This window comes from Triticum urartu, chromosome 7A (assembly GCF_056163025.1).
Source record: "Triticum urartu cultivar PI428250 chromosome 7A, HENAU_Tu73, whole genome shotgun sequence".
Classification (NCBI taxonomy): Eukaryota; Viridiplantae; Streptophyta; class Magnoliopsida; order Poales; family Poaceae; genus Triticum; species Triticum urartu.
The window spans coordinates 720,541,429-720,559,454 of NC_141879.1; the positions used below are offsets into that span (position 1 = coordinate 720,541,429).

Sequence of the window (18,026 nt, forward strand, 5' to 3'; positions counted from 1 at the left end):
TGAAACACAATGTCCGATCATTGTGTTTTTAGAATGCATGTACTAAACATCATTACAGAACTGAAATCAAACAGACATCAACACCATTGTCCATCCCGTCGCACATCAGTGGTCACATCCGCCCACCTTGTACGGTTCTGAACGGCAGTTTATGCCACAGTACAATCACGTTTATGCCACAGAACTTTCTTGACATTTGTGTAGTCTATGTTGGAGTTACGGTTCGGGTCGAAATACGTGGCCATGGAATATTTCGGGCTTAAGAGGATGAGTGTGCAATGTGTGTCACTGCACAGAACATGGAATGTTAGAAAAAAAAAGAATGATCGAAATCTAAGAAATCATATGTTACGGGGCGGTTAAGGGATGACTTACTCGAGAAAGTAAGCCACAAGGAAGTTATCCTTATCTGGGTTTGCCAGAATGATGCCTTCGAGGTGTGAACTCGCAACTTGGCGGTCCCCAGCGCTGCTCAAGTGCTTGGCACGCATGTAGAAGGGGTCGACTATCACGATGTCCGGGGTCTTGTCTCTAATGATCTGCATCTCCATACTCAGCGAAAACAGCCGAACGAAGGTGTAGTGCAGTGGATGAAGGTTAAACATAGCAAAGATGTCATCAAACTGCAGGACGATCGTACCCCCGATGTCGCCATCCACAAAGACCTTGCCCTCTGGCACCTTGGCCACGAAAACCGGGTATGCCACATCCTTCTCTCTGAGACGCCGCTTCTCCAAAGAAAGAACACTGTCGTGCAAACTCCGCATAGCACCGGTTGCAGCATTCAGCATATTTGGCGGTAGCATCGCCCTACCCGCCACATGCACCCTCCTCGAGATATCCTTAGGTGAAGGTGGCCCGTCCTGAGCACGGATCGAACTCGGTGCCGGCTGGATCGCACCGGCGCCCTTGTTAGTCTTTCGTTTCCGTCCCTTCTTCTTGATCTCTTGTAATGGGACCGAGTTCTGCTCACAGACCGCCTTCTTGAGCGTGTTGGGGCTGATAATATTTCGCACCTCAGCTATCTAAGGCTTGGTGAAGGCGGGAGCTGGAGGCGTGTCCTGAGAACTGAACGCCAGACGACGCCTGTTGCAATTGGATTTCTCCGCCGTACCAGCTAGATCGCGGTGGTCTTGGTTGGGTTCTTGAGAAAGAGGCCCGCAGAACTCGTCAGCGTACCCATGTTCGGCAAAGTACTTATCAATGTTGGTAAATGTACCGTCGTCATTGTCGTCGCCGTCCGGATCCTGTGCCATAGGGCTGTCCGGATCCTGTGCCATAGGGATGTCCGGCAGGTCCGGTAGCGTTGCGGCGTTCTTGCCATGGCTTGGTGCCAGCACGACTGGCGGTCTTGTCTGTGGGGTGGTGTCCCCCGCCCCCAAACGAATCTGGCTCTTCGGCCAAACCAGGGGCCAGTTTACGCAGGCGCTGAGGGTCATCTCATCTTCTTCGTCGGCCCCAGCGGGTCGAATCGGAGGTAACAACTCGTCGCAGCCTGGCAGCACCCGAACCACTTCAACCCTATACATTGTGGGTGGCATCGGATTACCGTGGAACATGGGGTTGCCTGGTTGAACGATTCTGCCCTTAGCGACATCGACCAACTCGGCGCCCACGAAGTGTAGAAGAGTGCAAGGAACGTCGGCGGTGCCCTGCGAAAACATGTACAGGGCGTCATGGATGCCCAGTCAAAGGCAAGGAGATGAAGTCATTGGCCGAGAGGCTTAGTTACTGTGATGCCGTCGAGCTCGGCTAATGTCGAGGCACCGCCAACGGCGGGCGTGCAACTGACGGAGGGGGCGCTTGTTGGCGAGGTGCCGGCCGGCGTACACCCGGGTGCATTAAGCTCCAATGCCCGTGCCGGCGCCGGAGACACGAATACTGCCTCCGCCGGAGATACCAATGGCGGCGCCGCCGGAGACACCAATGGCGCCGCCAGAGACACCAATGGCGCCGCCTGCGCGCTATGCAAGTTGCTGGCCATGAAGCTGGGAACCAGGGGAGGCCCCTGTTGGCCGCCCGCAATCCACGTCGTCAGCCCATGAATCAACGTAGGCACCATGGCGTTGAGCGTCGTTCCAAGTTGTTGTTGCACTTGCTCTTGGACAAGCTCCGGAATCCGCGCCACTTGTGCCTTGAGTTCTTCAACCTCGCGCGTCTGGCTTTCCGAGCTGATCTTTTTCTCCTTCCGCACACCAGCGGTATAGTATGACCCCCATTTTGTGGACAAGCCTTTGTCGGCCACACGACCAGCTGACGTCGTCTTAGTGAGCTTATCCTTGTTTTTCATTACATTCAACGCCCTATTTAAAGGGGTGTCGAAAGGGGAGCTCTTAGACGACCCCGCGCTACTGCTTTCAGTGTCCTGCGAAAGGAACGTGAACCATTTAGAAATATTGGGGATTAATTGGAGTGCAACCATATGGAGCTAATTACGGCGGGGTGCATTCCTTACCAGAAGAAGGTCAAGCGCCCTGGTCTTCGGATCCGTGGTAAGCTCCTTTGTTATTGGGTCCTCCTTGTACCGGGCCCTGACATAGTTCCTGGTCTGCTTGTCACCGCTGTATCTCTCGAAGCGGGGCGGTAGAACTTGCTCGGCACGCTCCGCGTCCTCCTTGTCCCATATAGGCTCCGCCACTCTGTAACCGCCGGGACCGAGTTTGTGTTCCCCTAAGTTCAACTCCCGCATTTCTTTCCCCCACTGACTTGATTCGGAGGTTGCACTGCTCTCGCACTTGATCTTGAACTCCTTGTACTCATCTTCGCTCATCAAAGGATATTTCGCCTTGATCTTCTCATAACTATCACCTTTATCAATCATTCTCTTCACCGCGCTTCTCCAAGTAGACAGGGCCGTGCTCATCTTCGTGAGGGCGACACTGTTCACTTTATTCCCTGAGAGTCGTGTGTTTTCAAATTCGGCGGGGAACTTGTATCGTTCGTGCAGCTTCGTGATGAGGAGGTTGCGCAAATTCCCTCGGTCCTTATGCCTAAGGTTCTCGGTGTTGATCGAGACGGTGCTCCAGAGAATGCACCCGAGCTGAACCGAGTACCCCTTGACTATATGTTTGGGCTCCGTTGGATTCCCGTCGGAGTCCACTTGAGTGAATTCCTCCTTGAGGGTGCGGAGCGCATTCGGGCGCCGGTCCTTCCTTTGCTTCTTCGGTTGGCTGCCATCTGTGTGTGCGCCGCCATCATCAGTGGTGGCATCCTCGGCGGCACCATCAGTGGTGTCATCCCCGACGCCACTAGGGGTTGTGTAATCAGGATCGGTGTCTTCCGCGGCGTCCTCATAGCGGTGAGGTTGTTCCTCCATATCCTGGGACAGCTCCCAGAATTGCTTGCCGCCCGAACCACCGGCCTCATCGTTGTGGGCCATGTTTCGCTCTAAATAGGAAAAAAGTTTGGTCAAAAAGTTGGTTATTGTCACGAAACAAGATCATGGTCTCATCATTTAGGGTTTGTCGACACCGAGGCACCCTAAAAGCCTAAGCTTTCATCATTTAGGGTTTGTCGACGCCGAGGCACCCTAAAAGCCTAAGCGTACATCATTTAGGTTCTCATCGACACCGAGGCATCCGGGGCAGCCAAGTTAAGTTTTCATCATTTAGGGTTTATCGATGCCGAGGCACCCTAGGTTGGGCCTAATCACTTGGCACTAATCACTTGGCTCTATTGCCACCTATGTTGGGTTTATCATCTAGGGTTTATTGATGCTAAGGAGAATTCTAAGTTGGGCCTAATAACTTGGCTCTATTGCCACCTATGGTTTAATGCAGCAAGAATGGCAGGGCAGTTGATCCTACTTAACTAAGTACTAAGATACCCCGGCCCATGCATTAGTCGCAAGTACCCCATATGTCCTATTTTTAGCAAAGTCATGCTAAAATTCACGGAAAATTTTAGCATGACCTTTGCTGAAAATAGGACATATGGAGTACCCGAATTTGCCAGAACGGAAGTTAATCGACATTCCGGCAAACTCAAGGGCAACTCGGGGTACCTGCAAATTCATCACGACACAATGGTCGGAGACAAAACCCAGCAAACTAACAAGATGATCATCATCTTTGCAAGACAGTAGCTCAAGTTTTTGACAGTAGCCTCTGAAGAAAACAACATTGCAACATTCAAGTTCACAGGATAAAAAAAATCATCCACATTCACCAACCCACATGATGTTAAAACCCACATGAGCTGTAAACAGACTTAAAAAACCCACATGATGTTATAACTGTATACACTGAACATGATGATACCAAATGGGAAGGAAAATTGTATCACTCTAAATTAGTGTAGCCACTATCTAACAAAACCAGAATGTTAACAAAATTACACCATGATGATACCAAATTCTTGTAGCAGTACAATGAGTTCACAGGATAAAAAAATCATCCACATTCACCAACCCAAACTGGTGGAGATACAGCAAACCAGAACCTCCTAGGTTTCTGCCATTTTATTTTTCCCACCGTATATGTTTTTTGATTCATGTCATGGTACTTGCTGTCAAACCAAGTATTTTCTTTCTACATAATCTGGGAAGTTTCCTTCTTACTATCTCACTATCTTACTGTCTCACTACAAAAAACTAGTATGCTTAGTTGCATTATGACAGGCAAAAACTACAAATATTTGTGTTTTTAGTTGAGCAATGCAGCGACAGTGTGATAGGCAAGTTTCAGCTGGCAAAGTGTCACGATTCAGACAACAGAGCAGCTAAGCATAGCAAGTGGATAGTTCAGTCAGTATACTAGTACTCTTTAGAAAGCATGAGACATATATTACCTGGAGGAGACTTCGTCGGAGAGTTGCCTGTGAATTGAAAATACAACGAGATCAGCAAAGGACAGTAAGATATATACTGAAATTATCATAACAAAATGCCAGCTACTGCCATGGTCAAAGAATAGATTATGATAGCTGGACAAGTACAGGTCAAACTAGATAATTTTCAGAACCGGTTTAACCACCGCAGGATAAAACAATGCATCCAAGACTGGGCTTAGACTAATATCCTCATAGCATAATCTGACATCAAGCAAATAATATAAGAACAGTGAAAATGTATGTTCACTGCAAATGAATATGGACCAAGTGTTCACATTCTTGGAGTAACAAATATTCATCTACTCATTTGTAGATACCTAGGAGTAACAAGACTGCACTTGCCAATAATGTTTTATTTATGCTTCCCAAGGACCAACTCCTAAACTAAACACAAAAAACTGTGTGCACATCTGCAAGTTGTAGAAGGAAAAGGTGCAACACTAAAAAAACTATCAAACTAACAGATCCATTAATCAATTATGGACTTCTTACATGCATCTATCATTATGGACTTCTTACATGTTTCATATTGTTGCATGAATCCAAATTCACTGGAATATTGTTGCATGAAGCAAAAGAGGCCCTGGGCATCCATCCTACACAGCTAAACAAAGAAAATGCAGTTCCATGCTTTCACAATACAATTCTCTTCAGATTTCTTATTAAGAGACAACAAGATACTTGTCACTGAAATTTTCTTCAGATTTCACAGTACTGAATTTCAATGGGAAAAATTCTTAGTACAGTTCAATCTCAGGGAATCAAATATGAGAATCAAATATGGGTCATGCAGTTCCACTATCTGTATAAAGAACCATCGGTGGCGCTCCACTAAGAACCATGCTGCCGGCTGGTGCCGAGGATATGGGGATTGCCAGTGGGAGGAGATGGGATTGGGGTAGGGTCGCCTCACTTACCTGCTGGCTAGCGCGCCGGCGTCGGGGAGAGGCGGTCGGGTTCGGGTGGCGTGAGCAAGGAGGTTGGTCGGTGCGGCGGTCCTCGATCTACGGTGGCGGTCCTCCTCGATCTACGGCGGCGGTCCTCCCGGCCCGAGAGTCACTTGGCAGCAGCAGCTTCCCAGCCCGTCGGGGCACTCCTCCCTGGTCCGGACTGGCCACGCTGCTCGGGGACGGCGAAGGAGGCGAGGGGGGCGGCGAGGGGGACGGCGAACACGGGGGGCAGTGGGTGAGATCGATGAGGCAGGGGAGAGATTAGAGAGATTGGGGATTTAGTGTGGGGGGAAGCTTTCTAATGGCGCACCACCCCCTCGTGCGCCATAAGTACGACTATTCTAATGGCGCACCACCCCTCGGTGCGCCATTAGAATTTTGTTTTAATCTAGCCCACTAGCCATATCTACAACCTAACCCTATCTATAATAGAACCCACCCACTAGCCCGACTGGTCAGCACGCAGCACACACACCAGGAGGTCCTGGGTTTGATTCCCAGGCTCCCCAATATTTTTTATGCATTTTAAATGCTGTTTTTTATATTTATTTGTGTTTAAATATGTTCAAACTTGTTTAAATCATAACAGTAATATTTTTTAATAAAAATAGTAATAATTTTTTAAAAAATATGTTCAAATTTGTTACTTGAAAATATCATCGGCGGCGGCGGTGGAGCGGGGGAGGGTGCGGGGGGCCGGGTGCTCGTCGGCGGCGGTGGAGCGGGGGAGGGTTGCGGTGGGTCGTCGGCGGCGGTGGAGCCAGCGGGGGAGGGTGCGGGTGGGATCGAGATGGAGGGGGGTCGAGATCGAGATGGAGGGGGAATCGAGATCGAGATGGAGCGGGATCGAGATCAAGTGTCCTCATGAATTCAAAAAGTGCCCATGAAATTTAAAAATATTCATGATATCAAAAAGTGCCCATGAAATACAATCGAGAAATGAAGACTACGATTTAAATACAATCGATCTTAGCTAGCTATCTGTTCACAATCTTCTTGCCCTTCTTTTTCACAAATGGAGTTCTTCTGTGGAACGGACGTCCTTTAGGTAGGGTGGTCCTGCTTCTTCTTGTGGTGTGTGCTGCTACTTCATCGTCGTCGTCATGTTCGATCTTCGGGTCGCCGTACTTGTCGAAGTCTTGCTCATTGGGTACTCCATCCATTCCGATAATCTTCCTTTTGCCTCTCCTCACGACAACACGACTGGGCTTTGATGGGTCGGTAATGAAGAAGCATTGGTCCACTTGGGAAGCCAGTACCCATGGCTCATTTTTCGCAGTGACGTTTGCGCTCGCGGTCTTGGATTTGGCTTCGGGTATAACCATGGTGGTGAAATACCGGTCTTCTTTTAGGACGCTCTCAAGTGTAGCTCAGCTCCCAGATCTCCTCGATCCTTCCGTAGTATCTGTCCTTGTCGTTACCGGTGTAGGATTCCATCGTTACCCTAGAGTTCTGATAACCATCGCTCTTCATGTCCTTGTCCTCGGTGTAGAATGTGTAGCCGTTGATATCGTACGCCTCATAGGTCATCAGGTTGTGCTCGGCGCCCTGTGACAAGGCGAATATGAGTTGTTCTTCCGCGGAAGAATCCTCATGTAAAGGGTACGACAGAAGTTTCTGCTTGAACCAACGCGTGAAACATGAGTTGTGCTCTTTGAGTATATCTCCGTCCGTCCTCTGTTGGCCTCGGTCATTGTACGTCTTCTCAATAAAGGTTTTGTGCTCTACCACCCAAGGATCGACCACGTCTATGTGTTGTAGCGCGACTAGGTTTGCTCTTTCAAAGTCGGCGAGTCGACCCTCGAAGTCGACATGCATTTCGCGGAGACCCTCACGGTGACCCCATCCAGCGAGCCTGCCGAGGTGCCTGTTGACGGGCAGACCAACGGGGTTCTCGATGCCTAGATAATTCGTGCAGTAGGAGATGCACTCTTCGGTCAGAAATCCCCTGGCTATACTTCCCTCTGGACGTGACATGTTGCGAACGTATCCTTTGATGACACCATTCATCCTTTCGAACGCATCATGCTATGCAGGAATGTCGGCCCGAGTTGGATGATATCCTCCACGATATGGACCAGCAGATGCACCATAACATCGAAGAATGCGGGCGGGAAGTACATCTCAAGCTCGCATAGTATCACCACGATCTCTTCTTGTAGCCTTCTGAGTTGCCTCATGCCAATCGACTTCCGAGAGATGACGTCGAAAAAGTTGCATAGGCCAAATAGCGTTTCATGGACGTGCACGTCCATGATCCCACGGATTGCAACTGGAAGTATCTGCGTCATCAGCACGTGACAGTCGTGAGACTTCATCCCGCTGAACTTCTGCTTCGCTGGGTCTTGGTATCTGCTTATCTTCCCCGCGTAACCGTAAGGAAGTTTTACTCCTAGGAGGCAGGTGAAAAACTGCTTGATCTCCTCCTGACTTAGAGTGAAGCACGCGGGAGGGTAGTCATTTCCGGTCTTCTTGGCCTTTTTGCCTTTGCGACGACTTTCTGTGTCCTGCTTCGCCTCATCATCATCATCATCATCATCATTAGCGTGAAGCTCCTTCCTGATGCCCATTGATTTCAAGTCTGCCCTTGCTTTCGGCCCATCTTTGGTCATCTCTGGCATGTTGAGCAGGGTACCAAGCAGACTCTCGCACACGTTCTTCGTGATATGCATGACATCAAGGCTGTGAGGCACACGGTGGATCTTCCAGTACGGCAAGTCCCAGAAAACAGACCTCGTTTTCCATACCTTCAGCAGTGGCTCTGGCACCTTTCGCTTCTTTCCCGGCTCTGGCGCCTTTTGCTTCTTTCCCGGCAGTGGGCAGTCTTTCCAATTTTTCAACAGCTCGTCTATTTCCTCGCCGCTCCTTGTACACGGGCGTTTTCAGGGTTCGGTTTCACCATCGAACAGATCCTTGCGTTTTCTCCACGGGTCATCGTCGCGAAGCCACCTTCGATGTCCCATGAACACGGTTTTCGAAGACCCGGGATCTCTATCTAGCTGGTGATACGTTGTGTCATCCATGCACCTTACGCATCCAGAAAATCCGTGGACTACCTGCCCCGCGAGATATCCGTAACCGAGATAGTCGTGCACCGTCGTGAGCAGTGCGGCTCTCATAGGGAAATATTCTTTCTCTGCGGCGTCCCACGTATTGGCTGGTGTTTTCCACAGCGTGTCTAGCTCCTCCTTCAGCAGCCCCAGATACATATTGATGTCGTTCCCTGGTTGTTTCGGCCCTTCAATTAGCATACTCATGTGAATGTACTTCCTCTTCATGCACAACCAGGGGGGAAGGTTGTACATCCACACAAACACAGGCCAGGTGCTATGTGTGCTTCTCTGGCTGCCAAACGGATTGACTCCATCGGTGCTCGCGCCCAGCACGATGTTCCTTGGATCCTTCCCAAATTCTGGGTATTCGAAGTTCAACGCTTGCCACTGGCTCGCATCCTTAGGATGACTCAGCATCTTGTCTTTTTTATTTATCTCCGGATCATTTCCGTCATCTTCCCGCTTCTTCTCCTCCCTATCCGCGTGCCAACGCAGGAGCTTTGCTACCTTAGGGTCCGCGAAATACCGCTGTAGACGAGGAGTGATCGGAAAGTACCACACCGATTTTCGAGGAGCTTTCTTCCTCTTCTTGTATCGAGTGACGCCGCACACCGGACATATGGTAGACTCCGCGTGCTCGTCCCGATAAATGATACAATTGTTCATGCACACATGATATTTCACGTGCGGTAAATCCAGAGGACACACGATTTTCTTCGCCTCCTCGAAACTGGTCGGGCACTTGTTCCCCTTGAGAAGACGTTCGTGCCAGAATGACATGTTCTCGTCGAAGCATGCGTCGGTCATTTTGTGTTTTACCTTCATCTCCAGAGCCATGAGCGTTACTTTCAGGCGGGTATCCTCGGGCCTGCATCCTTCATACAATAGAGTAACCGCGTCTATCTCCAGTTGATCCAGCTTGGCTTTCTCTCGGGCGGCAGCTCTTGCGTTATCCGTCTGCTTGAGAAGCAGCTCTTGAATATGAGGGTCCTGCACCCAGCCTCCATCGTCGTCTGCTCCGGCATCTTCATCTTCATGATCATGCGCTTCGTCTTGATCTTCCTCATCATCATGTACGACATCTTCTACATGATGACTGTGTACAGCATCACCGTCGTGATCATGTCCTGGAGATTCTTCGTCTTCTCGCCCGCCCTCGCCGCGGTGGTACTTGTCTTGTTGCCCTTCCTCATTTCTTGCCCGGCCCCCATGGACGACTTCATAGTCATCTTCATCACCTTGCCACCGATAGCCATCCATGAAACCATGCAAGAGCAGGTGGTCCCGCACCTGCCCGGAATCCGGGTCCGCAATAAGGCTCTTCAGCTTGCATCTTCGACACGGACATCTTATCTCCGTCTCGTTCTTTTGAAGCATCTCGGCCTTCGCGGAGCTCAAAAACCTATTCACGATGCCTTCAGTCATCGTGCGGACCATGGCCACCTGCAGGGTAGAGCAAAACGATATTTTAGAACCAAGAAAAAATTTGGCATGACCTTCCCTAAAAATAGGACCAAAAAGAATGCATAGTGCCAAAATACTCGCCGAAACGGAAATGAATCAAAACATTCCGGCAAAATATTGGCAACTATCGCATTTCAAATACCGGTACCTTCAAACACAAACATATATGCAACACCACAAACACATGCAACACCACAAACATACATAGATCTAGCTAGGCCACAAAAAGTGCATTGCACGTTGTTGGAGCGAACTAGGGAGAAAAAAGTAGATCTACATCATGAAGATAGCTTTCCCCTTACTTACCTATCAAAAAAGGTAATTTCACCACTTAATTTTGATGAATCTATGGTGGAAATGAGGTGAGGAGGAGGAGGCAGCCGAAAGCTTGGAGAAGGAGGTGGAGGGAATGAAGTGGGGAAAGTGAGTGGGTAAGTGTAGGGCTGTCCAAAATATCTTGTTGGGGTCCCAGGTTACTAATGACGCACCACCAGCAAATGCGCCATTAGTAACCCTGGTTACTAATGGCGCACCTGCAGGTGGTGCGCCATTAGTAGTTTTGCAAAAAAGAAAAAAATATACTAATGGCGCACCGGGTAATAGTGCGCCATTACTAGTTTAAACTAGTAATGGCGCACTGTGAAACGGTGCGCCATTAGTAGTTTTGGAAAAAAAAAAGAATAAAAAAAATTACAGTAATGGCGCACTGTCTGCCTGGTGCGCCATTACTAGTTAGAACTAGTAATGGCGCACTTCGACCTGATGCGCCATTAGTTTGTATGGAAAAATGGAAAAAAAATACTAGTGGCGCACCCTGTTTCTGGTGCGCCATTAGTGTCTTCCACACTAATGGCGCATCACTAACCGGTGCGCCATTAGTATATAGTAGTGGCGCACTGCTTCCATGGTGCGCCATTAGTATCAATCCTATCTATAGCCCTTTTCCTAGTAGTGGGTAAGCGTCCTCCGCCGTCTGGTGCTCCTCGCGGACGACGAGCGGTGTTGGCCTCCGGTCGACCTCGCGCACGCCCCGTCGCCTCGCCTCCTCGTGCTCGAAGGCGAACCACCTCGCCCAGTTGGGCGAGTCGGTTGCGTAGGCCTTGTCGAGGTGCTGCTCCGGCGTCAGCGCCAGCCGGCGCCGCACCTCCTCCGCGTGAGCACGAGCTGTCCGCGGCGCCGCCGGCATTGGGATCCTATCTGGATCCAGATGTCAGTCGTGCGCCAGCGTCACGTCCGGATACGGCAGAGGCCGGCGGTTCTGCCAGTGCCACTCCGCCTGGTGCACTGACACGCTGACGCACTGCCTCTGCCGGCGAGGCGCCGGCGGAGGTGGGAGAAACTCGGAGGGGAAAGGGGTGGCGGGGGACTTGCCCTTGGCCTTACTGCCGCTGGCGCCGGAGAAGAGACCCATCTCGCTATGGTTGTGGTGGCCAGGGTTTGTCGGCGACGAGGGAGCAAAGGTGGGCAGATGTGGACGACGAGTATGGATGAGGACGGCCCCGCCGTACGATCGGCTTAAATAAGGACGAGCGCCGTCGCTGACGCGTGGGCCCGTCGTCATAAATTAAGCTGACCACGTGGGCAGCGGATAGTTGGACGGCTGCCATGTGAGGACGCGGCGGATAGCGAGAAGGCGCGCGAAGCGTCCGTTCGGCGTCCGCCCTGACGCATTTGGGACACAAATTTGGGCCGCAAATGCGTCGCCGCGTACGCGACGCGGACGTGATTTAGGTTTGGGTCGGCGCGTTAGGTCATCACTTTTGTCCACGCCGATCCAAACGGACGCAGGCGGACGACATGGATCGGCCCTTTAAAGTTGCTCTAAGCCACCCATAGGGCACATCGATGCTGGCACTTTCATCACAATTCAGCGAGGTTAGGGAGCATCATTTTTCTTTGAAGTCACAGGGTCGCTGCACCCGCATCAGAATATCGAAGCGCCATGCACGTATGAAGTGCATAGGCAGAACAATCTCACGTGGAACCTAGTGCCGGACGAAATGGACGACAGATCGATCCCGCTTGCCCGTATAGCAAACGGTATCACCGGAACAGGGCCGAGATGGACGTGCCACCACATGGTCGACAACATAGCTCTTAGATATGATCACGTGTCCCGGCCAAGTAGGTTTGTTTGGCTGGCTGCGCATTATGTCTACCTCACTCAGAAGCCCGCCTGCGATAGGCCCGGTACGGAGCCGATTTACTGGCCGTCCGGTCAAGAGGACGCCAGAAAGCACAGAAGGCCGGGCGCTGGGTATGGCTGGTCAGCGCACATGCGGTGCCGAAAGACATCAAGGTCGTTGTCCATCCCATCGCATGTCAGGGGTCACATTCGCCCACCTTGTACGGTTCTTATCAGTAGTTTCTGCCACAATCCAGTCACATTTGTCTTCGATGTGTTGTATGCTATATTCTCCGGGCGGTTGGTTTGCTGGTCAGCCACTAGGTTCCGATGCAGTGACATAATCACGGAGCCAAGGAATGATGAAAACCTTTAGCTGGAGGTTGAGCAGATCTGGCAGCTCCGGGGTCCCTGAGCAAGTACAATAGCAGGTTTATAACCCGCTTACATGGCAGTTTTGCTTATGTGGAGGAGAAAGATATGAAAAAGTGAGGGGAGTGGGCTCTAATACAACAGCCTAGCTATATGATAACTCCTAGGCAGATACAATTAATATGAAGAAAGAGATAGAGAGATGGTAAAAGTACTACTCTTATAGCCCACCTTATAGGCAACCTTACTGTATGAGTGACTGTAAGTAGTGACTATATATATATGACATGACAACATTACATAGCCATTAGTTGGCTATACTATTGACCATGCTCTGATACACTGGTCGCTACGACAACAAACGCCAATGGAACCCACAAACCACACGAGAATGTTATGCCAACTAGCCAAGGAAACACGCACACACATTCCAAAGCAGGTCAACCAGGAAGATCTAATGTCTTTGAAATGTATAGGGGCCATTGGAAAACTCGCTAGGAAACCAGGGCTAGTGACCGCAAGAAGGTGGGTAGGGAAATATATAGCAAATCAGGTAATATACACGTGAAGAGAGTGGAGGGCGGACGAAACGCTTTGCATGACGTGGTTTGCGTGGCAGGAAACAGAACTGTTCTTTTTAGATAGTACAGATAGTGAAGTTGTGCATATATAGGTGGTGTGGTGTTCGGTGTTAGGTACCAAGCGGAGGAACAAAATCAAAATAGCTATTGGGGCTGCGCCCTCAGTGGATTTTCGACGTGGCTAACCTGGCAAAATCTAACCAGAATTTAAGGAGAATTTCCATGGTAGATGCTTAAAGGATAATTGAATTTAAATCACATAGGGTTGCAATACAAATGTGAACATTTGCTCAACAGAAAAAAAAACACAAACAAATTCAACCTTGATGTACACAGGGTGGCTGTCTTACTGTCTCAGTTACTCAGTAAGGCAAACTCAAACGCACCACGAATTTTCCATCAGCAGCTACAAGGGGAAACTTGAGACGAGAAGAGCGTTATGTTTTTTAGGAGTAAATTTCGTCTGATATTTTTAAGGCGCCGACGTTGTGCATAAGTTGCCTAAGGAGCCTCCCAGTCCTATATAAGAACCCCCTTGGCCGATGGGGAGAGGAAGTGCGGCCAGAAGAAACTTCGCTCAGAGTTGTTCGCTCCTGTTTGCCGTTCTAGACCAAGTAACCATGGAGACCACTGTGGCGAGACCCCTGCTCGCGGTGACCATGGTCTTGCTCCTCGCCATGCCCACCGCGAGTGGCGGCACCATCACCATGTCGTTCGCCTCGGAGGAGGTCGCGTCGGAGGAGGCCCTCCTCTCTCTGTACGAGCGGTGGGCGCAGCACTTCGGGAAGGCTCTCCCAAGTGGAGGAGCACGCGGCAGCACCCGCTTCGCCGTCTTCGCGCAGAGTGTCCGGCTCGCGCACCAGCGCGGCCCGGGCAAACTGAAGCTCAACGAGTTCGCTGACACCGCCCTGAGCAACGACTACAGCATCCGCTGCTACATTCCGCTGGCGCGAGCCGGCGTCCCTGAGGGCCAGAGGAGAAAATACCCAGACCCACCGGCGTCCATGGACTGGCGCACCGGGGGGCGTCGTGACGCCGGTCAGGGATCAAGGAACACACTGTGGAAGCTGCTGGGCTTTTGCAACCGCATCGGCCATTGAGAGCCTTTACAAGATCGAACACGGGGACCTGATCCCGCTGTCGCCCCAGCAGCTCGTCGACTGCGACGGCAGCAATGGGCACTGTGGAGGCGGCACCCCAGCCAAGGCATTCCAAACCATTAAGCTTGGTGGCATCTCGCGATGGGCAGACTATCCGTACAAAGGCGTTAAGGGCTGGTGCTACCCGGCCCGCAAGGGCGTGGGCATCAGGGGCTGGGAGCGTGTGGAGCCGCGGAACGAGTGGGCGCTCATGTGGGCAGTGTTCAAACATCCCGTCACCGTAGGGGTCGACGCCAACAGCACGGCCTTCATACATTACCGCGGCGGCCTCTTCGACGGGCCCTGCAACACCACTCTCGGGCATGCCATGACCGTCGTCGGCTACGGCACTACCGGGCACAATGACCATTACGGTGAGCCAGCGGGAGTCGACTTTTGGCTCCTCAAAAATTCCTGGTCGACGGCGTGGGGCGAAGCCGGCTATATGCGGCTCCGGCGCGGCGCCGAGGCCAAGGGTGGGGTCTGCGGGGTAATGCTCGAGGCGACTTATCCGGTCCGTTCCTATAGGCTATTTTAATTAGAGGAACAATGTGCCTATATACGAGCTTTAACCAGTAGTTAGTGATGAAATGGAATAAATTAAGGCAAGCCAGTGGTTGGTTGTAAACAGGGACAGTATATAAGTTGGTAGTAAGAGATTCGAGCCGCCGACTGACCGGATCCCATGAGATCATGCGCTGCTCTATCCTTGTTTTTTTTTTGCCTTCATTGTTCTCTTCTCCACCCCTAGTTCCTATCCATAAGCTACCGCTTCTTTATTTTATGTTTTTCACTATGCGCTGCTCCCTGTCATCGCGAACGCTCCATTCCCCGATCTCCCCCGCGACTCACCTTCTCTTCCCTCACCACGGTGACCCATGAGGCACAGGGGTGCGACACTGCTACTGCAAATGTACCACTGTTGCTGGCTGCTAGGGCGAGCCACCACATGTGAAGAAACCGACAACAGATACCAACGCCTCCTTCTCTGCCTCTCCCCTCTCCCATCCACCACATAATGTAATGGCACAGGCGAGCTAACGATGCCCACGACGGGTTTTCCACACGTGCTACGACAACAGCAGAGCGCTTGCGATGAGTCGAGGAGCTTAGGCAAGTGGTGCATCAAGCATGGAGCGACCGTGCGCACGAGGTGGAACGACCAGCATAGGGTCAATCCAACGGCACGCAGCGGAGCGATCTGGCCTTCTGGCCAATAGGAAAACTGTTTGTCAAGTACCCAACAACTAGAACTTGGGAACCTGCCCTTTGCCTGAAGGGTGTGGACCGGGTACCCTATGTCGACAGCTGAATTCAGCACACGGTCTGCCGAATTCAACTGGTTTTTGCCGAGTTTTCTGGGCACTTTAAAGTACAATAATTGCAATATATAGTGACGACAGGCACAACCTCGGTGATGTGGCTTGTCGGTGAGTGCGTAGAGTTAGGCCGCGGTGCTGCTAATATGTCCTTTGGACCTGTGATTCGAGGAAATGATGAAACAAGACGAGCTAAGCACTTTAAGATTTGGGACTGGCACATGACGGGGAAAGAGACTGATTTTACCCTTTTAATTTAATGAAAAGGTATATTTTAATATTCACTACTAATTTGCGTCAAAATTTGTAAACTTTTGCACACTCGAGATATCCATCTATCTATCCATCCATCCATCTCTCTATCTATCTATTCTATTCTATATCTGTCTCTATCGATCTATCTATATAGCTCATTTATCCATCCATCCATCTATCTATCTATATATCTATTTATCCATCCATCCATCTCTCTATCTATCTATTCTATTCTATATCTCTCTCTATCGATCTATCTATATATCTATCCATCCATCCATCCATCTATCTATCCATCTATCCATCTCTCTGTCTCTCTCTTTATCTCTCTCTCTATATATCTATCTATCTATCTATCTATTGATATATCTATTCTATTCTATCTATCTATTATTTATATTATTAAAACAGAAGACAAACAAGCCACCACATTTATCCATATAACCCATTGATTCTAATTAGGGAAACAATTGAGATTAAAATACAAAAAAAGGTTATGTAAAATGTAAAACGCGTACAAACAATCCATCGACACGTGCATATTGAGCCCAACATGGGAGGTTACATAGAATATAAAATGCATACAAACAATCCATCATTGACACGTGCATATTGAGGCCAACATGGGTGCACACATGTAAAATACATGGTTACATAGAAAATTAGACTACATGTATAAATAAGAGGAAGGAAACTTATGCCAAGCCCTATTCGTTATCACTATAAAAAATATGTCAACTTGCGACCATCACTATTGGTCGGTGGATGGTCATTGGTTTTTCATTTGCGACCTTTCTACGACCAAAAAAATTGGTCAAAAGTTGACCGTCTTTAATGAAACTTAACGACCTTCTCTGTGATATAGTCGTATAAGGCAACGACCAAAACAAAAGGTCGTTGGTCCTACGACCAATTGTTTTGGTCGCTGGTTGTCTGCCCAGACCACGTTAGATCCAACGTGGTAAAATTGCGACCAATTGAGCTGGACGTTGATAAGAATCAGCCCGGTCCATTTCGGTGTCTATATGGGCCGAGCCCATTAATTCAGCCCTCTAATATATTTTTTCTGTTAATTTTGGTCAGCTAAATGAGCTAAGCCCGGGACTACAGCCTTTTCATTTTTGGGCCGTGGCCTTTTTATCTTATTTTTGGGCCATGGCCTTTTTATCTCAACAGTTTGTTTTTTATATGTATTATGGTCCACTAGTCATATGGGTCCCAGTTATCATGTTCTGATAAGTGGGTCCAAGTTGTCAGGTTCTAGTAACTGGGTCCGACTTGTTAGGGCCATATTCCTCATATTTCATTTTGACAGTTAATAAATAACCAATATTCAAATTGGCACAGACAAAAAACGCATATAATACTTCAAATAACAACAGCCAGATTCAGTCTAGAGCCAGATTCGGTATGGAGCTCCTGCAATACAAATAACACGTAATACAATGTAAAATATAAAACACATTGATACGTCTCCGTCGTATCTACTTTTCCAAATACTTTTGTCCTTGTTTTGGACTCTAACTTGCATGATTTGAATGGAAGTAATCCGTACTAACGATGTTTTCAGCAGAATTGCCATGGTGTTATTTTTATGCAGAAATAAAAGTTCTCGGGAATGACCTGAAAATCAACGGAGACTTTTTTTGGAATATATAAAAAATACTGGAAGAATCCACGTCAGGGGGCCCACACCCTATCCACGAGGGTGGGGGGTGCGCCTACCCCCTGGGCGTGCCCCCTGCCTCGTGGGACCCCCTGATGCTCCACCGACCTCAACTCCAACTCCATATATTCACTTTCGGGGAGAAAAAAATCCGGAGAGAAGGATTCATCGCGTTTTACGATACGGAGCTGCCTCCAAGCCCTAAACTATCTCGGGAGGGCTGATCTGGAGTCCGTTCGGGGCTCTGGAGAAGGGAATCTGTCGCCATCGTC

The 18,026-nt window shown here is 49.6% G+C and overlaps 1 pseudogene; it reads left to right on the forward strand.

The window, feature by feature from the left end:
• The first annotated feature begins 13,901 nt into the window (after positions 1-13,901).
• LOC125520791 (zingipain-2 pseudogene) lies at positions 13,902-15,171 on the forward strand (annotated as a pseudogene).
• Positions 15,172-18,026: the final 2,855 nt, after the last annotated feature.